Genomic DNA, 22,801 nt, shown 5'->3' with positions numbered 1-22,801 from the left:
ACTGCAGCTGTAATAATTTTTTGCTAAATAATCTGGTTATAATGGCTAGATTGTTTGCATATGTTTATTTTCGACCTTTTTTATACAGACTATTTACTTCATTCAGCTCCATGAATGAATTAAATTATATATTTTAGTGAATAACCTAAATATTAACTCAAATAAGTATTAGACTTGTAATAAAATAATTATCATCATTGATTCTGCCACCTAACGGTTTCTTAACAAATTAAAGTAAACTATTTTATTAAATAATTATAAAATGTTTTATATGATGATAAAATGTATTTATTTTTCCTGTCAGTCCATTTATGCACAAGTTTTAAAAGTGACCTGGATGTACCTTGCTCTTTCTGGCAAACGTCTGCTTAAAGTGTAGCTCACTTATTTTAGGAATGTCCTTTTGTTTAATCTTTTTGTATTAAAGTGCTTTTTCTGAAAATGCTTTCATTATCCAAAATAATCTTAATCATTGTTTAAGACTCAATCGAAACACCTTGGTTTGGGTTTTACATTAATATATAGGCCTATTGGAAAATTTTATATATATACAGTATATAAATGTAAATACATTTAAACCCATTTTTAGCATATTCAAACAAGAAGTTTTGGACTAAAGAGTGATGTTTAAACTCCTAAATGTGTTCTTATTGCTTTGTATTAAATTGGCCTATTAATTTTTCATGTTTATATTACCCTCTCGTTCCCCTTCGGGGGGAACTTCAGCACTATAAGTGGATTTGATTGTAAAATCCACGCATTGGGAGGTTCGGTTCAGAAGCTACTCGTCTGAAAGAGTATTGAACGGGCCAATTAAGAATGAATTGGCAGCGCAAGCCTGCGCAGGTGAGCGGCATAAGCAATCAACTGAGTATATAAGCTCACCTGGCGCCAGCAGACGCTATCCTTTTCGCTTCAGAGACTTTCTGATCGAGTCGATGAGGGTTCCTCCTGCTGTGACCAGCGATTCTGAGCGAACGAGAGCATTCTCCCGGTCCAGAGTGTGTACACGCAGTGGCAGACGGTCGAGCTGGGTTTCTCCCTTGCCTGGCGTTCTTTGGGTCCGGTCCTCCAGAGCGGTGCGTATAAAGTTGCAAACTTCACAGAAAGAGCAACACAGTCGTGCAGCACGTCCTTATCAGGACGGCGCTCCGACTGTGCGTTTCTGGATGCGGTGGTTTCCTGTCCTCGGATGATGGGCGCGGGCACTGCGTTACATGTCTGGGGGTCCAGCATGTTAATGCGCTGCTCGCGGGCAGTTCATGTCGTCATTGCGATGCCATGACTGTTGCGCAAGATCGCGGTTAGCCTTTGCAAAAGGGCGAACCACCCCAGTTGTCCCCTGCTCTGCAGCGGGCACTCGGGCAGATCTGAGGGTTTCAGCGAGAGATAATCCGTCGCCCACGGGCCCGCGGACCTCCCGCTCCTCTAAGCGCTCCATCCAAGCTTCGGGCGGGGGAAGCGATCCGTCCAACAGATGGTTGCCCTTACGCCCGATGACACCGGAGACCAGATGTCCACTGCGGCATCGGAGGGTGGGCTTTCATTGTCCGATGATGATCCAGACCCGCTCGCCCCCTTCGGGCTGGTGAGCGATGTCACTACGGATCCTGAAACGGACATGTTAGCCGTGCTTTCCCGGGCTGCTTCGGCCGTGGGTTGGAGATGGTTTATCCCCCAGCTCCACGGCCGGACCGACTAGAGGGGCGTTCCCTTCTTCCCGGAGGTGCACAGTAGGCTCACGCGGTCTTGTAAAGCACTTTTTTCTGCTCGTGCTGCGTGTTCCTCCACCCTAACCACTCTTGACGGTGAAACAGCCAGGGGGTATGTGGCGATTCCTCAGGTTGAGTGCGCGATGGCGGTAAATCCGCGCGGCGCCTCTTCTTGGCGGGGTCCGCCTCGTCTCCCATCCAAAGCCTGTAAGTTATCTACCTCCCTCGGAGCTAGAGCTTACATAGCTGCGGGCCAGGCTGCTTCCGCCTTGCATGCGATAGCCACCTACCAGCGCTACCAAGCGCAGGCGCTGGCCGAGCTGCACGAGGGTGGGTCCAACCCAGGCTTACGAGCTTCGCACCGCCGCCGACTTAGCTCTTCGGACTACTGAGTCCGCTGCGTGTGCGTTGGGGAGGACGATGTCCACATTAGTGGTCCAGGAGCGCCACCCCTGGCTGATATGCGCAAAGTCGACAAAGTCCGCTTTCTTGACTTCCCCATATCCCCAGCCAGGTTCGGCGACACTGTCTGTGAATTCACCCAGGAATTCAAGGCGGTGAGAGAGCAGTTGGTGGGTGATGTCTTATCGGCGGTCCGTAGCCCGCTCCGCCCGCCGTGCCATTCATACCTGCTCCTCGTCGAAGGCGCCCGCCTACGAGAGCTGCTCCGCCCCCGCACACGCCTCCGGCGAAGCGAGCGCGTCGGGCACCTCGGAAGCAGGCAGCCCCCCTGCCCAGAACGCCGCTAAGTCCGGCAACGGACCGCGAAGCGCCCCTGGGACAGGCCATCTGGAGAAGAGGGAACTTGCTCTTTCCCCGCTGGAGGGCGGGGCCCCATTTCCAACGGCACTTTTTACTGCCATGAAAACATTATGAAAGGGCACTTTTCACTTCCCCAGATGTGACAGCCCGAAATCTGCCAGTCTGGGACGCTATGCTTTCTAGCTTGCAGATTCGGTGCGTTTCGCCAGTGGCTCACGAGCGCTGGGAGGACGGTCTCCTTTCTCCCACCCCTCGAGCCTCCCCTCCGGAGCTCGGGTTTGGAGTGAGAGCAAATATCTCACCTCCAGCTTTTCCGTGGGACCCGCGAGCTTCCCGGATCAGCACACCCACTCCGCGCTGCCCCACTGCTGGTATGTCAGCGATTGTAGCGATGAGTCCATTAGCGAAAGCTCTGCCTGCCTGGTTAGCGCGGGCCAGCTCTTCGCGGTGGCTCATACGCACAATCAGACTCGGCTATGCGATTCAGTTCGCGAAACGGCCCCCCAAGTCACGGGTGTGTATTCACCAGGGTCAGCCCCCTGTCCGCCCCTGTCTTGCGAGAGGAGATTGCTGTCCTCCTGGCGAAGGATGCAATCGAGCCGCTCCCTCCAGCTGAGATGGAGAGCGGGTTTTACAGCCCACGCTTCATCGTGCCCAAAAAGAGCGGTGGGTCACGGCCAATCCTAGATCTGCGCGTTTTGAACCGCTGCCTGCACAAGCTGCCGTTTAGAATGCTCACGCAGAAGCGCATCCTCCGGTGCGTTCGTCCTCTGGGTTGGTCTGCAGCATTAGACCTGATGGACGCGTATTTCCATGTCTCCACTCTTCCTCGCCACCGACAGTTTCTGCGGTTTGCGTTTGAAGGTCGAGCTTGGCAATACAAAGCCCTCCCCTTCGGGCTCTCTCTGTCTCCGCGGGTCCTCACCAAGGCCGCGGAGGGTGCCTCAGCGCCCCTTCGGCTCGCGGGCATCTGCATACTCAATTTCTTTACGACTGGCTGATTTTTGCCCTCTCTCGGAGCAGTTGATTATGCACAGAGACAAAGTGCTCTGGCACTTCCACCTGTGGGGGTTTCAGGTCAACCGAGAAAAGAGCAAACTCGCCCCCGTGCAGAGGATCTCTTCTCTCGGGCTGGAGCTGGACTCGGTCACCATGGCAGCGCGCCTCTCCGGAGAGCGCGCTCAGCTGATGCTGTACTGTCTGAGAGAGCTCGACAGTAAAATAGTGGTCCCACTGAAACTATTTCAGAGGCTCCTGGGGCATATGGCATCCGCAGCCGCTTCATGCCGCTCGGATTATTCTATATGAGACCACTTCAGCACTGGCTTCACGATCGAGTCCCCAGACGCGCATGGCACGCGCGCGCACACCGAGTCTCTGTTACTGCGCTGTGTCGCCGCGCCCTCAGCCCTTGGAGCGACCCCTCGTTCCTACAGGCCTGGGTGTCTCTAGAACAGGCGTCCAGTCTTGTTGTCGTTTCAGCAGACACTTCCAACACGGGCTGGGGGGCTGTGCGTTGCGGGCATGCGGCTGCGGACCTGTGGAAAGGTACCCAGTTGCATTGGCATATCGCCTGGAGCTGTTGGCAGTGTTCCTCGCTCTCCACCGTTTTTTCCGGTGCTGGAGCGGCAACACGTGCTGGTCAGGACGGACAGTACGGCGGCGGTGGCGTATATCAGCCGTATAGGGGGTATGCGCTCTCGCCGCATGTCTCAGCTCGCCCGCCGTCTGCTCCTCTGGAGTCATCCGCGGCTGAAATCGCTGCACGCCATTCATATTCAGGCAAGCTCAACCGTGCAGCCGATGTGCTCTCACGGCAGCCTTGCGTCCTGGAGAATGGAGACTCCACCCCGAGTCTGTTCAGCTGATATGGGCGCGATTCGGGGAAGCCCAGATCGATCTGTTGCTTCCCCCGAGATCGCTCATTGCCAGTTGTTCTTTCCCTGACCGAGTGCTCTCGGCACGGATGCACTGGCTTACAGCTGGCCTCGGGGCACGCGCAAATACGCGTTTCCCCCAGTGAGCCTGCTCGCGCAGTTACTGTGCAAGGTCAGGGAGGACGAGGAACAGGTTGCAGGTTGCGCCCCTCTGGCTCAACCGTACCTGGATGTCAGAGCTCTCCCTCGCGATAGCCCTCCCCTGGCAGTCCCTTCGAGAGAGCACCTACTCTCTCAGGGACAGGGCACCACCTGGCACCCTCGCCGATCTTTGAAGAGATTTTTAGACGCGAGGAAGACTTAGGTAACCTCCGATTGCGGTGGCTAATACCGTCACTCGGGCTAGAGCCCCCTCCCCGAGCGCGCCTATGCCCTGACGTGGAGTCTATTCACTGAATGGTGTGTCTCTCGCTGAGAAGACCCCCGTAATTTGCCAGATCAGCGTTGTGCTTTCTTTACGCCGAGAGAAGTTGGAGAGCAGGCTGTCGCCCTCCACACTCAAGGTTACGTGGCTGCCATCTCCGCTCTCATAACGCGGTGGCTGGCAGCACCGTGGGAACGCATAACCTCATCATCCGGTTCCTCAGGGGCGTTAAGCGAATTAATCCACCCCGCCCCCTCTCATGCCCTCTTAGGATCTCGCCCTCGCTACACAAGCCGCGTCAGATCCCTTCGATCCTCGACTCAGTATCTTTCTGTCCCTGAAGACAGCTCTGCTGGTCGCGTTGATATCGATTAGAGGGTCGGGGACCCGGAGGCATTTTTCGGTCAGTGACTCGTGCCTGTAATTGGGCTGGCTTCTCTCACGTCCTGAGACCCGCCCGCGATATGTGCCCAAGGTTCCTACCACTCCGTTTTAATACGAGGTAGTGAGCCTGCAAGCGCTGCCCTCGGAGGAGGCAGACCCAGCCCTTCTTATTGTCCAGTTCGCGTTTTGCGTATTATCCGGACCGCACTCAGAGTTTAGATCATCTGAGCAGCTCTTCGTCTGTTATAGCGGTCGGCAGCAGGGAAGTGCCGTACCGAAATAAGTTCCCACTAGATTGTGGATGCCTTTCTTTCACTATCAGAGCCGAGATGAGCCGCGTCCCCACGCGGCGCCCCTCTAACAGACATCTGTAGAGCTGCGGGCTGGGTGACACCCAACACATTTGCAAGGTTTTACAATCTGCGAGTGGAGCCGGTTTCCTCAAGGGTATTAGGTAACCCTTGGTGATTGAGGAAACAATTCGGTAGGGTGTTGAAACACGCTTGCTGCGCCATTTTCCCTAACACGGAGATACGTGCGCCTTTTTATCTGTCAGTAAAGTTCCCCGTCAGGTGAGCCCTGCAGATTCCTCCGTGGCCCCCAGCACTGACTCAGCGGAGGAGTCACTTGCTGGCCCACTACGTTGTAGGTCTGCCCGCTGGTCAGCCCGCGTTTTGGGTAAAGGTGCCTGCTATGCGTGATCCCCACTAGGCGATCCCATATGCTTATTCCGCCACGGTGGTTATTCCGCTAACCACTCTTTTGCTATGCGTACTCCCCCTTTTTAGGGCTAGTCCATATGTAAATTCTGCCATCTATCCCCCCTTGGGTAACGGATGGCCTCCGCAGCGTCCTCCCTATCGGGATTGCACGCTTCCCAACGTACTGTCGTATTTTCCTAGAATTATCTAGATGCTCACGACTTCCCAAAAAAAATATATATATAAAACCGTAAAACTTCTGTTGAAGTAGGATAAATTAGGGCCAGGGACACGTTGGAGGACCGCGCCCCCCATGATGTGGGTGCGTCACGCTTGCTTGACTATCTCCTCATCGGGGGTGTTGGTAAGGTGCAGTCATTATGGCGCTTTCAATGGGCTCCCAATGCGTGGATTTTACAATCAAATCCACTTATAGTGCTGAAGTTCCCCCCGAAGGGGAACGTTCGAGGTTACTAAAGTAACCCTTCGTTCCCCGAGGAGGGGAACGGAAGCACTATACTCCGTCGCCATAATGACTGTCCCTTAGCTGTTGAAAGTCTCTTCAGCTTAAAAAGGATAGCGTCTGCTGGCGCCAGGTGAGCTTATATACTCAGTTGATTGCTTATGCCGCTCACCTGCGCAGGCTTGCGCTGCCAATTCATTCTTAATTGGCCCGTTCAATACTCTTTCAGACGAGTAGCTTCTGAACCGAACCTCCCAATGCGTGGATTTTACAATCAAATCCACTTATAGTGCTTCCGTTCCCCTCCTCGGGGAATGAAGGGTTACTTTAGTAACCTCGAACGTTTCCCCTTGTTACTGTCATGCGTTTCTAATATATTTAATTTATTATTTCCTTGTTTAAAAGTGAACTATAGTTTATAGAGACTGTATTCTGTTGAATTTGTACTGTAAATCTTTTGTTGTTGTAAATAAAAATGATGGTCACGCCATGTGATCGGTCATCATGACTGCCGCAACTTTAGGTGCGTTTGACTTCATGCAGCGCTGAGCAGATCGATCGAAATCTGTCTTAAAGTGGTACATGCTGGTTAGAAATCTTGTCCGGATTGATGCTGCGCCGACGCCACGTGACTGTCACATGTGGCATCAAAGTACTGCGACAGCGCCCCGAGATCAGACGGCTCAATTAGACCGTGCAGCATCTGAAGAGCGGCTGCAGGAGCTCCAATCACAACACTGATAATACACAATTGGTCGAGTTCACCATATGACAACAAACACGTGTATTTCGGGTTTATTATTGGACAAATTCCGATACAAAAGTTTCAAAACAAACAATTCACTTTTCATACCCTCTCCATCCTGTACACATCATGCTTACTAAAAGACTGCCAACATTTTACTGCAGTACTCATCTTTTGTTAAATAATCTGGTTATAAAGGCTGGCTTGTTTGCACAGGTTTATTTTCAACCTTTTTTATACAGACTATTTACTGCATTCAGCTTCATGAACGATTTAAATGATATATTTTAGTGAATAACCTAAACATGAACTCAAAAACGTCTTACAGACTTAAAATAAAATAATCATCATTGATCCTGCCACCCTAAAGCTTTCTTAACAAATTAAGTCAAAGAACGTTTGAGGTTACAGAAGTAACCCTTCGTTCCCCGAGGAGGGGAACGGAAGTGCTATACTGTGGATTTCCTCCGTGGACCTCCAACGTGTCCCTGGCCCTAATTTATCCCACTTTAATAGAAGTTTTACGGATTTAGATATATTTTTGGGAAGTCGTGAGCGTCTAGATAATTCTAGGGAAATACGACAGTACGTTGGGAAGCGTGCAATCCCGATAGGGAGGACGCTGCGGAGGCCATCTGCTACCCAAGGGGGGAGAAAGATGGCAGAATTTACATATGGACTAGCCCTAAGAATGGGAGTGCGCATAGAAAAAGTGGTTAGCGGAGAGGGAAGACACGGGTCCGCCCAGGGGTGGGACTTAACCGTGGCGGAATAAGCATATGGGATCGCCTAGTGGGGATTACGCATAGCAGGCACCTATACCCAAGACGCGGGCTGACCAGCGGGCAGACCAACAATGTAGTGGACCAGCAAGTGACTACTCTGCTGAGTGAGTGCTGGGGGCCACGGAGGAATCGGCAGGGCTCACCTGACAGGGAACTTTACTGACAGATAAAAAGGCGCACGTATCTCCGTGTTAGGGAGAATGGCGCAGCAAGCGTGTTTTAACACCCTACCGAGTTGTTTCCTCAATCACCAAAGGGTTACCTAATACCCTTGAGGAAACCGGCTCCACTCGCAGATTGTAAAACCTTGCAAATGTGTTGGGTGTCGCCCAGCCTGCAGCTCTATAAATGTCTGTTAGAGAGGCGCCGCATGCATGCACCCAAGAGGATGCAACGCACTCCCGGGGGACACGGCTCACCTCTGCTCGAATAACCGAGTGAAATGGCATCCACAATCCAATGGGATAATCTTTGTTTCGATACGGCACTTCCCTGCTGCCGACCGCCATAACAGACTGCTCAGATGATCTAAAGTTCTGAGTACGGTCCACATAAATGCGCAGGGCGCGAACTGGACAAAGTAAGGAAAGGGCTGGGTCTGCCTCCTCCGGGGGCAGCTCTCTAAAGGGGGTGGTAGGAACCTTGGGCACATAACCTGGGTGGGGTCTCAGGATAACGTGAGACTAGTTCGGCCCGAATTCCAGGCACGAGTCACTGACCGAAAATGCCTCCAGGTCCCCAACCCTCTTAATGAAGGCCAACGCGACCAGCAGAGCTGTCTTCAGGGACAGAATCTTAGAGATACTGAATCGAGTGGCTCAAAGGGATCTGCGCGTAAACTCGTGAGAACGAGGGCGAGATCCCAAGAGGGCATGAGAGGGGGGCGGAATGGATGAATTCGCCTAGCACCTCTGAGAAACCAGATGATGAGGTTGTGCTTTCCCACGGTGCCACCAGCTACCGCGTTATGATAAGCGGAGATGGCGGCCACGTAAACCTTGAGAGTGGAGGGCGACAGCCTGCTGTCCAGTTTCTTTGAAGGAAAGATAGCAAACACTGATCTGGCAATTTCGGGGGTCTTCTCGGCGAGAGACGCACCATTCAGTGAATAGACTACACTTCAGGGCGTAGGCGCGCCTCGTGGAGGGGGCTCTAGCCTGAGTGATGGTATTAACCACCGCACTCAGTAGGTTACCTAAGTCTTCCTCGCGTCTAGGGACCATACATGGAGGTTCCAAAGATCGGGGCGAGGGTGCCAGATGGTGCCCTGTCCCTGAGAGAGTAGGTCCTCTCTCAAAAGGATCTGCCAGGGGATAGGCGTCGCGAGGAGGGAGAGCTCTGATATCCAGGTCCGGTTGGGTCAGAGGGGTGCAACTAGCAGAACCTGTTCTTCGTCCTCCCTGACCTTGCACAGAAACTGCGCGAGCAGGCTCACTGCGGGATACGCATACTAGCGCTTGCCCCAAGGTCAGCTGTGGGCCAGTGCATCCGTGCCGAGAGAGCACTCGGTCAGGGAAAAAAACAACTGGCAATGAGCGTTCTCGGGGGAAGCAAACAGATCGATCTGGGCCTCCTCGAAATGCACCCATATCAGCTGAACAGACTCGGGGTGGAGTCTCCATTCTCCAGGGCGTATCAGCTGCCGTGAGAGCGCATCGGCTGCACGGTTGAGCGTGCCTGGAACGTGAATGGCGCGCATCAATTTTAGCCGCGGGTGACTCCAGAGGAGCAGACGGCGGGCGAGCTGAGTCATGCGGCAAGAGCGCATACCGCCCATGCAGTTGATATACGCCGCCGCCGCCGTACTGTCCGTCCTGACCAGCACGTGTTGCCGCTCCAGCACCGGTAAAAAGCGGTGGAGAGCGAGGAACACTGCCAACAGCTCTAGGCGATTGATATGCCAATGCAACTGGGCACCCTTCCACAGGCCCGCAGCTACATGCCCGCGACACACGGCCCCCAAACCCGCATAGATGCCGAAGCAACTTGTCCCTGTGCGTAATCAATTGCTCCTGCGAGTGGGCTAAAATCAGCCAGTCTTCGAGATAATTGAGTATGCGGATGCCCGCGAGCCGAAGGGGCGCTAAGGCACCCTCCGCGAGTTTGGTGAAGACCCACGGAGACAGAGAGAGCCCGAAGGTACCTTGTATTGCCACGCTCGACCTTCGAACGCAAACCGCAGAAACTGGTGGCGGTATGGAAGAATGGAGACATGGAAATACGCGTCCTTCAGGTCTATGGCTGCAAACCAATCCCGAGGACGAATGCATTGGAGAATGCGCCTCTGCGTGAGCATTCTGAACAGCAGCTTGTATAGACAGCGGTTCAAAACACGCAGATCTAGGATTGGTCGTGACTCGTGACCCACCGCTCTTTTTGGGTACGATGAAGTATGGGCTGTAAAACACACTCTCCATCTGGTGCTCCGAGCCCACGTTTTCTTATTTTTCCGGCAAAGTAAAGTCAGTTTAAAGTTGCGATCACGTTCCTCCGACCTATATTGCAAACTCCACGCATCAAGAAGGACATCAAAGGACTCCCATCAAACGGAAGAAACTCGCATAAAGAAAGAGACCCCCAGACACTAAAGCGCAGGTATTTTTAGTTATGCGAATAAGCTGTGCCCCTTTTATCAAAAAGGTGTTTTTTTTATAATCTTGGTGATCCTTAATGGTGTGTGTGGAACTGAAAAGATTTGCCACTCTTTATCTGAAATCTATATTTCCACGCTTTGCTATTTCTCTCTGTTTGTTACATGTTCTATAGATCCATATAGCCGACCTCCAGGTGTATTACCTTTGTTCTATGTTTTATGTATGTTCGTGCGTTTGTTCGTTATCTGTCAGACTAGTCAATAAATCCCATTATAATCAAATGAATTGTATTGTTTGCCTCACAGAAAAAGTCACTGAAAGACAGATTCCCCTGCCTAGCTGTTATAAGTTGATTAAAACTTATGAGTGATTAATCTACTTCACAAGAAGTAGTAATAATTCCCTTTTTCTAAATGAATAGATCATTTTCGTGTCCGCTCGGTAGAGCGGCGGTTCTGGTTATGTTTGTTTGGTCAAATTAACAATAAATTAATCCAGAATGTTAATGATTAATAATTCGTTATTGTTGATAATTAATATTCATAATGTGAGAGTCCGCTCGGTTGAGAATCATATACAATCATATGTTTGTTTGACCAAACTGACCGAAGCTTAAGCCGGAATATTAATAATTAAGAATAAACCGTTATTGTTGATTATTAATTTTTATAAAATTACCTAATTTCAATATTACAACTGAATATGTAGACTGTAATTTATCCAGTGTTAAGAGTATGCATCAATTGTGGGATTGTATGGGACTTACCTGCACATAGTTATATCGCAATTCTTTGACTCTTTCTGAATTGCATTCAAATGGCACCCTGTAGACCTGCTTCATCCTCAGACCATTTTTGTGCAAGAGACAGTCCAGTGTTGACAAGCTTACCCTATCAATATTTTGAAATATGTTGTTGTTCTATATTATTTTTCTTTGTATTTGCCTTAATGTTATGCCGTTATTTTCTAAAACCATGTTTATGATTTCAGTCTCATGTTCAGAAGACAGAAGACTTCCTGACCACCTTGTGTTGGTAATCTTTCAGTTCTGTAATACAAATAGTATACTGTACAATACTGTAAATATGTCGTATGTGTAGGAATACAAAGTAGGAATACATTTTTCAAATACTCGAAGCATACTTTACAGTAATTTTACAGTCTACAGAATAGTCCTCAGGCAATACTGTACTACAGTGATGTACTCATTGAGTACAGTGAGATTTCTTACCTAATCTCATTTCAGGAAAGTCTGGATGATGGATGCTACAGTGTACCTGCTAAAAATTTGGCTGTACTTTTTGCCCAGCCTACCTCATTGTTAGTCCATGGTTAACCACATGGTCAATCAAAGTGGCTTTTACAGTTTTTCTTAGTGGTTTACATACAATTACTTGTATTTCAGACACAATCACTACAACATGTAACTGATGCACCAACCCCCTGAACCAATTCTGCTACACTACAAGCACAATTCCTGCTTTACACTCAAATTGCAGGTTTAAAACACACTTTTTTCAAAACACTACACACAATTCTCTGCATTTTGCTCAATTTTCATGCAGAAAATATCTTGTTTTCACAAGGAACACACTGTCATTCAAAATTGTAAAGTCAGTTGTGCTACTTTACATACTAACCCACCACTTAGGTAAACACCTGTCACACAGAATTGCAATTTAGAAATCGGAGCTCATCTGGTTCATAATTGGTTCACTGCCCACCCATGTTTTTTAGTTGTGTACCTCCCTCCATATTCTCCATCCCTCAAACCTATTGAGACATTTTTTTCTGCCTGAGAATGGAAAGTGTATGAGCGAAATCCCCACACACGTATACCCCTTCTCCAAGCTATAGCAGTTGATGCTTTTCATGGCTGGATTCGCCATGCAGGGTGACATTGCCCCCACTGCTTGGCCAGACCAAAACAGAAAAGAGGATGCAGTATAGCTGTTTTTTAATTTTTTACTGTAACTATATTTTGTAAATCCTTCTGTTAATGGCTTATGTAGCCCACGTTATGTGCAACTTTGTGTTGGGATGAACACTCTGTACACTGTTTTTGAGGGGATATATTTGGTATTTGTGTGTTTTGTATAAAAACAATATTCTGAAATATTTTACAATGCACTTCTGTAGGCCTATACTGTCTGTAGTAAGTGTAACACTGAACAAAAAAAGGCTTACAGTAAGTCATTATGATGAATGGAGAAAAAGTGGTTGTGGTGTTTTACATTAAGCACATCAGTGTTCAACTGTTTTTATAATTGTCTATTCATGTGATGACTTGTGTGTGTTATTTGAAAATAAAATACCATTTTAAGAAGAAATTACATTGTTTTGAACGTAGAGTTTCATTTTGCAGAAGAATTGAAGAGTTTTGCCCAATGTGTGCATGTTTTGTGATTTGTGTGTAAAGTTCTGACAATATGAGACATGCTTTCAGAAAATGTGTGTAAGCAATCAGAAAAAAACTGTAATCATTACACAATGAACAACAAAATACAACATACAGAACTCAGTGTGAGTCAGTGCACCATTGCTTGACATTGTAGCTTATTGCCAACGCCATTTGTTGTCTTTTGATTTGGGCTATCAAATTTGCCTTTAGCAAAGAGTTGGATCCAGAATAAGAAATGCTTTGATTAAATTTATATTAAATTCACGACATTTTTTAAACTGGCTGAAAACTGAAATACTGTGAAAAAATATATATTTACTGTAAATATTAGAGAATACACTTGTAAACCAATATACAGTCAAATCTATTGGGAGTATAGGATATAGCCACTATTGACCTCCTCCATCCATGCTGGCACAGAACATCGCAGACCTTCCACCGTTTTTAATGGTTGCAGACTGTAGTGAACTAGCAATAACATGTCATGAGGTAGTGTGACCGCTAGAGGGGGTACTTAGCTAATAAGAAGCCTTCCACTGAGAGTTCGACAGAGCAGTGTGTTGTCCTAGCCAGATCCACCTCATGTATTTGTGTGCAGCATCTGTCAAATAAACAGCCTCAAATTACATCCATCTGCCTCCATATTTTACTGCCTCATAGAATATTACATAATTGGCGACGAGGATTTAAGGAGTGGCGTGTCAGAGGACATAATTGATTGATTGCTGAGAAATGCTGGAGTAAACAGATCGCTCGACATCACTGGCAGAGTATACCGGTGATTATCAAGACAAAATGACTTCACTGGTGGGGACGGTGAGTCCTTTTGATAATGCATCACAGTTATGGGATGAATATATCGAAATGCTCGAATATTTTTTCCAAGCCAATGGAATTGACAGTGCTGAGAAAAAGAAAGCGGTGCTGTTAAGTGGTGTTGGGGCATCGACATATAGTTTATTAAGAAGTTTGATCTGCCCTGAAAAGCCAGGAGACAAAACCTATGAGGAGCTGGTGACTGTGCTAAAGACTCATTACAATCCTAAGCCAAGTGAGATAGTGCCAAGAATTAAGTTTAACTCACGTACACGGAAAAATGGTGAGACTGTTGCTGATTTTGTGGCAGAACTGAAAAAGTTAGCACAGCACTGTGAGTACGGGTCTACACTTCCACAAATGCTGCGAGACATACTCGTCTGTGGAGTGAACGACGACCGAATGCAGAGAAGGCTGCTATCGGAAGTGGAGTTAACTTTTGAAAAGGCACTGACAATCTGCCAGGCAATGGAGTCTGCAAACAAGAATGTGAGAGATTTGCAAGGATTGTTAATGGAGGACACAGCACAAACCATGAAGTCATTTAAAGGACCGGCAGCAGTGCATAGAGTGTACACATTTGAGAAGAAGGGTCGACAAAAAGACACGGTGTGTTACAGATGCAAAGGACAACATGCACCAGAGGAATGCAAGTTTTTGAATGAGCTCTGCCATAAATGTGGAAAGCGGGGACACATAAAACGCGCATGCAGGGCAAAACAAGCTGCTGGGGGGGGGGGGTAGGGGGTCAAAACACTCCATTTAAAGGACAAAAAGGAGAGAAAAAAGAGAAAGGTAGGAGGACTCATCTCGTTAGAGAGGAGGAAAGTAACGAGAGGGAGGACACCAGTGATATTAACACAATATACAGTGTATCCCAAGTCCAGCCAAAAGTGGGCCCTATAACACAGAAAGTGAGTGTAAATGGCATGGAAGTGGACTTTGAAGTCGACACGGGTTGTGGAGTGACAATTATCAGCAGAGGGCAATATTCTAAGTTGTGTTCTAAGTTGTGGAAAAAAGCAGACATGCCAGAATGGAGACCCTGCAGTATGAAACTAAAGACCTATACAGGGGAAAGGATGGAAGTGCTGGGTCAAGCTACAGTAACGGTGGAAATGCAAAATGTAAAAAAAGAAATGACAATGGTCGTTGTAGATGGAGAGGGGCCTAACTTGTTGGGACGAAGCTGACTGAAAGACTTTGGGCTGTTGCCACAGCTGGTAAATCAAGTAACAGCAGTGTCGACATGGAATATAGCAGATGTGTTAGATAGACACGCAGAGGTGTTTAAAGAAGAGCTGGGGCAGCTCAAAGGCACCACAGCTAAAATTCATGTCAACCCCGAGGCCCAACCACGATTCTTTAAGCCCAGACGTATTCCTTTTGCAGTCAAGCCCTTGGTGGAGGCTGAGCTCCAGAGACTGGTTGAGGAGAAAATTATTGAACCAGTGCAGTTTGCGGAGTGGGCAGCTCCTATCGTGCCGATGAGGAAACCAGATGGCTCTATTCGAATTTGTGGAGATTATAAACTCACAGTAAATAGAGCATCCAGTGTGGAACAATATCCCATTCCAAAAGTGGAAGATTTGTTCACTCAGTTAGCTGGAGGTCAGAAATTTTCCAAACTGGACATGAGCCATGCGTATCAGCAAATTATGCTGGATGAAAGTGCAAAGAAATATGTCACTGTTAACACACACAAGGGACTGTACACATACTGTAGACTACCTTTTGGGGTGGCATCAAGTCGAGCCATTTTCCAACGCACCATGGAGGGAATTCTCCAAAACTTGACGCACGTTGTGGTGTATTTGGATGACATATTAGTCACAGGAGCTAATGATGAAGAGCATCTGAGGAATCTGGAGGAGGTTCTGAGGAGACTAAAATCGAGTGGATTGAGACTAAAAAGGAGCAAATGTGAGTTCCTGGGAGAGGAAGTGATATTCCTGGGCCACCGCATCAGTGCTGCAGGCGTGCAGCCAGTCGCAGAAAAGGTGCAAGCGATACAGGAAGCCCCCATTCCACAGACAGTGAGTGAACTGAAGGCTTATCTAGGCTTGTTAAACTATTATCATAAGTTTCTGCCCAGTCTGTCCACAGTGTTGGCACCCTTGCACAGATTGTTGAAGAAGGAAACAAAATGGACATGGGGCTCTGAGCAGGAAGAATCTTTTGTGAAGTCAAAAGAGCTTCTCCACTCATCTGCTTTACTAGTGCACTACGATCCTACCAAACCTCTTATCTTGGCGTGTGATGCTTCTCCATATGGGGTAGGGGCTGTTTTGTCTCACAGGATGGAAGACGGGACTGACAGACCAATAGGATTTGTATCACGGACGTTAAATGCAGCAGAAAAGAATTACTCGCAATTGGATAAGGAGGGTTTGGCCGTTCTGTTCGGGGTAAAGAAATTCCACACATATGTGTATGGCAGACCCTTTACCATTGTGACTGATCGCAAGCCCCTGATAGCACTGTTTAATGAGCTCAGAGAAGTGCCACAGATGGCTTCTCCACGTATTCAAAGATGGGCTGTGACTTTAGGGGGGTATGAGTACACTATTGTGTATCGAGCAGGGCGTGAGCATCAAAATGCTGATGGGCTGAGCCGGTTGCCACTGTCGGAAAAAGGAGTGGAAACCCCAGCAGAGGAGGAGAGAGTGCTACTGTTGGACGAGAATGATGTTTCATTGGTTAAAGCAGAGCAGGTGGAAAAATGGACTGTTAAAGATCCTGTGTTGGCTCGGGTAAGGGAGTATGTGCTTAGAGGATGGCCCAAGACAGTGGAGGATCCAGCTTTTGGAGTATACCTTAAAAAACAGGATGAACTGAGTGTCCAGGGAGGATGTGTATTGTGGGGTGCCCGCGTAGTGATTCCACCCCAAGGCCGGGCAGCCATACTCAGACAGTTACACAGTGGCCATCCAGGCATAACCAGAATGAAAGGACTGGCACGGAGCTATGTAAGGTGGCCCCAGATGGATGCTGCTGTGGAAGGGCTGGTAAAAGCATGTACCAGATGTCAGGAGAGCAGGAACACCCCTCCTTGTGCACCCTTACACCCTTGGGAAATTCCACAGCTGCCATGGAGAAGGATCCATATTGATTATGCTGGTCCGTGGCAAGAAAAAATGTTCCTGATTCTGGTGGATGCGTACTCTAAATGGATAGAGGCGTTTCCTTTGAATATTTCTACATCTGGTGTTACCATCCAGTGCCTGAGACAAAGTTTTAGCCAGCATGGGTTACCGGAAATAGTGGTGTCGGACAATGGCAGTTGTTTCATGAGTAAGGAATTTCAGGAATTCATGAGTCGTAATGGCATCAAGCACATAACCACGGCACCATACCATGCAGCTTCTAATGGTTTGGCTGAACGAGCTGTGCAAACGTTCAAGAGTCTGATGAAAAAGAGCACAGGAGATTCCATTGAGGCCGGGCTAGCCAGAGTGTTGTTCAGTTATCGAATTACACCACAGTCGACTACGGGAAAATCACCTGCAGAGCTGTTGTGTGGACACAAACTGAGGTCTACCCTGGATCTTGTTCATCCTGACTTTAAAAGTCAAGTGCAAAACAAGCAATTGAAGCAGAAGTGGTATCATGATCTACATGCAAAAGAGAGACATGTGAGTGTTGGTGAAAATGTGTATACCAAGAACTTCAGTTTAGGACCTACCTGGATTCCAGGAACAGTGCAGAAAAGGACGGGACCCTTGTCGTATACCATCGCACTTGGTAATGGCCAGGTAGTGCATCGTCACATTGATCAGGTGAGGACCAGACAGGTGGCATCTCCGGCTGACACAGCTGTGGGGTTGGATACTTCCTTGCAAGAGTTGGAGGAGTGGCCATTGCCTGAATCAGGGAACAGTGTTGGACAGCAGGCAAGTGGAATGACACCCAAGGTCACTGTGTCAGGGACTGTGAAGGCAGAGGAGCAGCCGGAACTCAGAAGGTCTGCGAGGACAAAGAAGTTGCCCAGTTACTTAAGAGACTATGCTTAGAGTAGTGGTGAGTTCCCCAGCCACAGGGCAAGAATGCGTCCTGGAACTCACTGGGATGGAGGCAGTCTACCCGAAGTCCCTAGCTTAGACTGTGTAAAAATAAAATAAAAAAATTTTTTAAAAAAATCATAATGTTGTTAGTATATTTGATTAAGTTGTTAAGGGACTATTGTTATCAGGGGAAAGGGGATGTAGTGAACTAGCAATAACATGTCATGAGGTAGTGTGATCGCTAGAGGGGGTACTTAGCTAATAAGAAGCCTTCCACTGAGAGTTCGACAGAGCAGTGTGTTGTTGTCCTAGCCGGATCCACCTCATGTATTTGTGTGCAGCATCTGTCAAATAAACAGCCTCAAATTACATCCATCTGCAATAAATAGAATATAAAAGACAATAAATAGACAATAAATAGAACAAATCAGGGTACTTACTCATTATTTGCAGTTAACAAAGTCTATCCATAGACTTTTCTTGGCTCCTAGAATGATTAGCACCACGTGCTACAACATGACACATGTTTTGGACATGTTTTGTTATTATATGAACACGTTATTTGAAGTTTTCCATTTCTCTTCAAGTTGAGGTTGTTACAACTCATACTGTTGAGTATTGAGGCACTGCAAGTTGATTGGACATGATTTGACTTGTTCACCTGACTAAAACTCAGTATCATTTTTACAGTGTTCCCAGAATATCAAAATCAACTGTAAGCGGTAGATCTTTCTCATATATGGCACCTAAACTCTGGGCCAGCGTTTTTAGCACAGTTTGGGAAGCAGACACACTGACTGTAGTGTCAGTTTAAAACTAGATTCAAGAGTTCACACTTAGATATTGCTTGACAACTGTAAGCAGGTTTGGCATGTTGTCCCGGGAGAGAACCCTGAGCTCAGAGATAGTTGAGCCCAGGGCTCCCGCCAGGTCCATAGAGCATGTGAGGGGAGTACGAGATCAGGTGGTTCTCGAGAGCTCCCCTTTTTAGTAAAGAAGAAAAGGAGGAGAAAGGGGGTGGATGGGGGGTTTCTTCAGAAAACAAAGATAAGGGAGTAATATCTAGCTAGGCTACTTATGGTGAGTTAGGATAGATCTGATTAGCTAACTAATGAGTGTAGATAGGTGGCCAGCTGCAGTCAATTATATCACGTGCTCCTCTCGAAATTAGTTAAAAAACTTCACTTAAAGACACATCTCTTTGCGTTAGCATACACATAAAACACAAATGCTTTTGAAATCCAAATCCTCTACAGGATTGTTTGTCTGCATTATTTAGGGAAACCGGAGCTGGGAACATTTCCCTAATGACATTATAAATTGAACGGCATCTGCACTTATGTTAGTCTGTTTTTATATTATTGCCAGGGTTTCCATAATCCGGGACCTGGCCTTATCCTATTAGCTGCTGTGATGGTTATGGAAGAGTGGAGAGCATGAGACTGATCCCTGTAAGACTCCAGTGACAGTCGAGTCCACGCATTGATCCTAAAGGTACAGCCTGTACACCAGCCAGTGACCTCTCCTACCTGTAACTTCTCCACGATAGACATCCAGCTCTCTTCAGCCTCCTGCGCCTAGACAACAGCTCTGCACAAGATGTTTGGCCATTAGATAAATGGTTGTGCCCAACTGAGCCTGGTATCTCTAGAGGTTTTTTAAATTTTCCCTTGTGCCTTGAGACAATCCTGTCTTGGAGGTCTACAGACAATTTCTTTGTCTTCCTTTTGTTTGATTTGCAGCTAGAGCTTGATCCATTTTATTTACATCCTAGGCAATGAGACCTTTATTTCGACTGACCGTGCATGAGTTTATTGCATGCAGCGCTTTATTTAGTAGCACTTTCTCACTAGGGTGAGAATTTTACCAAACATTACAACCACTGCTGAAAGACTTTTTTCCTACTGCACATCAAATAAAGATCATCGATGTCCACAATCCACAACATCCTATAGGCTATACATGGAACAAAAACTTGGAGACTTTTTAAACAATGAGGAAATAATTGCAAGTTTAATTTAAAGACCAGACTGCAGCATGCTTGTTTTGTAATTTAATGCCAGCTATACCACCTGAAAGATGGTTACAGCGTGTTGTGATGTCGGCTGTCACCGTAGAAAATCATCTTTCATATATTTTTTGGACTTAGCTTGAAAGCTTTACTGAGTGGCACTGTAGCTGTTCAAGGTACTGTTGTATGATTAAAAGTATAGCCTATATATGCACCAATAAACAAGTCAAATGAATGAATAAATAAAATAAATATGGATTCTTAAATATCGGTATTGTTTTTACAAAAAAAAAATCTAGATGTTTTGACAAATGTTTTATAAAAATAAATCAGCAATTTTCAACATTTCAGCTATAGGCCGTTATATGATTCAGTTAAATATAAGTTGGACATTTATAGGGCTGTGTAACATGTTTCTGTGTTTTTTTTTTTGTTCTCTGTGAACTTAAAAATATAGGTACTGGGGTAGCTGCGTACATTGTTTTCCAAATTGTTGAGCAGGAATTTGTCTAAAGCTCTAATTAATTATGAAGACAATAAATAATTAAAATAAAATTATAAAAATAAAAAAATAAAAAGAGCATTTTGCTAAATATAAGTCCTTTATATGTTGATAGGCTGTGTTGTTTCATATTAGTTCATTATTTCACATGCTGCATTCATTATTTAAGGTTTGAATACTGAAACAAATAACAGTCATTGTTTAAATGGTTATATTTTAACATCAAAATGTAGTATTCTTTTTGTTGTATAACTTTGGATATAAAATCGCTGTGCAATGAAATTGATTATTAAAAATGAAAAATTTGTGGTATATTTTTTATTAGTGAAAGTGCCCGCTCACTTTTGACAAGACCTGTCCAAAAATATATTTCGGCCACTAATACAAATACACAAATATTGTTGCATTATTATTGTTTTTTCATTGTTTATTTCACGTTACATTTTGGTTATTTTCCCTCCAAATAAAATTTGCCCAGTGCCGCATAACATATGACCTCTAAATAATTAGTGGTTCTGTGGCAAGTAGCTAAATTTAGCACCCCTATATAAAAGAGCAGCAAAACCGTGCTTAGTCACATGGTTGCTTTCGCTTTTATGAACATGAAAAAATTAGTTTCTGATTTTATTTAAACTTTATTGAACAAAAGGAGCCGTTTACATTTCGTTACACAGGCAATGACTAATGCGATTTGTGTAATGTTCCAAAGAGCTCTGCAGCAAGACGGTGGAAAATGAAAGGGTATCTGTGCTGTCTGGCCCGGTTTAGTTTCATTCACATCAGTTCAATACAAATGTCACTGTTGAAGCTGCTTCAGTTTCATTCACTTCAGATGAATTCAATTGGGCGAAGCTGTAGTCTGGATGTTGGAGGAGTTGATAAGTATGAGCATCCATCGTGGATATGGTGCAGGTCGAAATACCCGCTGACAGGCTTATTGACACTTTTGGTGACACATCTGGAGGGCTTGACTGGGGATAGGGTGTAGGTCCAAGTAGATCACCAGGCAGGTGTTTAGACAGCCAACAGGATCAATGCAAAGATTCATCTAAACCTTTAGTATAGTGACACAACATCTGACAGACAGAAGCCGTTGCACCTGTTAATATGCTTGGCGACTGGTGTCAGTGGATAGTGGCCCGTGCCACTGGAGCTTGTGACGTGTGCTGAAGCGTTGTGTCCTGTGTCACTGAGATTGTCGCAGTACGTGTCGCTGTGTGGCTCCTCTAGTGGTGACTGACAGCGACTGCTGCTGCTGCTGACCGCCGACCGAGCATGAAGTAGGTTGTGTAACGCACACACTTAACGACAGAATAACATATAGGCTATTATATTAAAACTAAATATCAATATAATATTGTATTAGTCTAGCTAGAGATCAAAATGATATAATAATATATAATATAATAATAATTATATAATAATCTAATATTTACAGTATAAAATATTAAAATGATTAGTCCTGCTGTGAAAAAATACATTTACATAACTTTATCCATACATTTTTATATATACACGTGTTGCTAACTTGAAAAATAATGTTAAAGTATTTTAAACATAGTAGTTTGAATAACTAATTTCTAATAACAAATGTCTTGGTGACACTTAACAATAAGGGCGATTTAGTTGATGTTAGTTATTGCATTAGGTAACATGAATTAACCGTGAACAACACATCTGTTGTGCATTACTTAAACTTTGTTAATGTTAACTAAACATATATTAATCTGTTATTTAATAAATTAGGTAACACGATGCTGTAAAATGACTATTAGTGGACATTACTCTTTAATTTACACGTCTTCTAATGCACCACTTTACATTCATTCTTTATAATTAGATAATGTTTACTTACACATACACTAATGCATTTGTTCATGGATTAGATAACCTGACCTAACAATGAACAACCTATTTATTCAGCAATACTAAATCTCACAAGTAAAATACATTATTTAACACACTAGTTAATGCATTAGTTATATAATGAACATATATAATTCATATAATAATAAACTATAATTTAGGGTGTCACACCAGATGACATCAAAACTTAATTTAGTAGTGGTTTTAAAAAAGTGAATTATGTGAGAAATGTTAAATTGACAATATTAATAATATTTATTTTAGTCATGTGTGACGGTGAAAATGCAAAGTGATGTCAGCGTACATTGCAGTGTTCATTTGTACAACAATATTAGGCTTTTGTAATTTAAAATCAGTTAATTCATTTTAAATGATTAAAATTATTCTAAAATTTTTGTTTTTTTTTATTTTTGTGCTTTTTTTAAAAATTCAAACAAAACTGCACTTCTCATCCAAATTATGGCATTAGATATTTTTGCATTTTATGCTTTGTGAAATGAACGAAGTGAAAATTAAACATTCAAAAATGACACACTTATTTATTGTTTTGCTTCAATCAAAATTACTTTAAAATATGTTTATTATTACTTTTGTGCATTATATAAGTTTCCAGTTATAACTTAGAAATGATCACTGTAATTTACATAATTTTGATAATATTATTATATTTTTAGAATTATAATTTATAAATATTTATAAATCTTTTTTGCATTATATTTCATTTTTAAAAGCATTGTTGCTGACATTACCACAA

At 45.3% G+C, this 22,801-nt stretch overlaps 1 protein-coding gene across 4 annotated transcripts in view; it reads right to left on the bottom strand.

Moving 5' to 3' along the window:
• Positions 1 to 20,796: 20,796 nt before the first annotated feature.
• Positions 20,797 to 22,801, bottom strand: part of LOC110438664 (uncharacterized) — a 32,838-nt gene continuing 30,833 nt past the window's right edge. For 2 of the 4 annotated variants that reach the window (XM_087253775.1, XM_087253772.1), the window contains exon 17: positions 20,797 to 21,152. The gene's annotated coding sequence lies outside the window, so the exon portion shown is untranslated. The remainder of the gene's footprint in view (positions 21,153 to 22,801) is intronic. The other 2 variants (XM_087253776.1, XM_087253777.1) reach the window with 2 other exon arrangements.

Source organism: Danio rerio, chromosome 5, assembly GCF_052040795.2.
Source record: "Danio rerio strain M-AB ecotype USA chromosome 5, GRCz13ab, whole genome shotgun sequence".
Classification (NCBI taxonomy): domain Eukaryota; kingdom Metazoa; phylum Chordata; class Actinopteri; order Cypriniformes; family Danionidae; genus Danio; species Danio rerio.
Note: the sequence above shows the minus strand (reverse complement) of the source record. Positions and strands in the feature narration are given on the sequence as shown.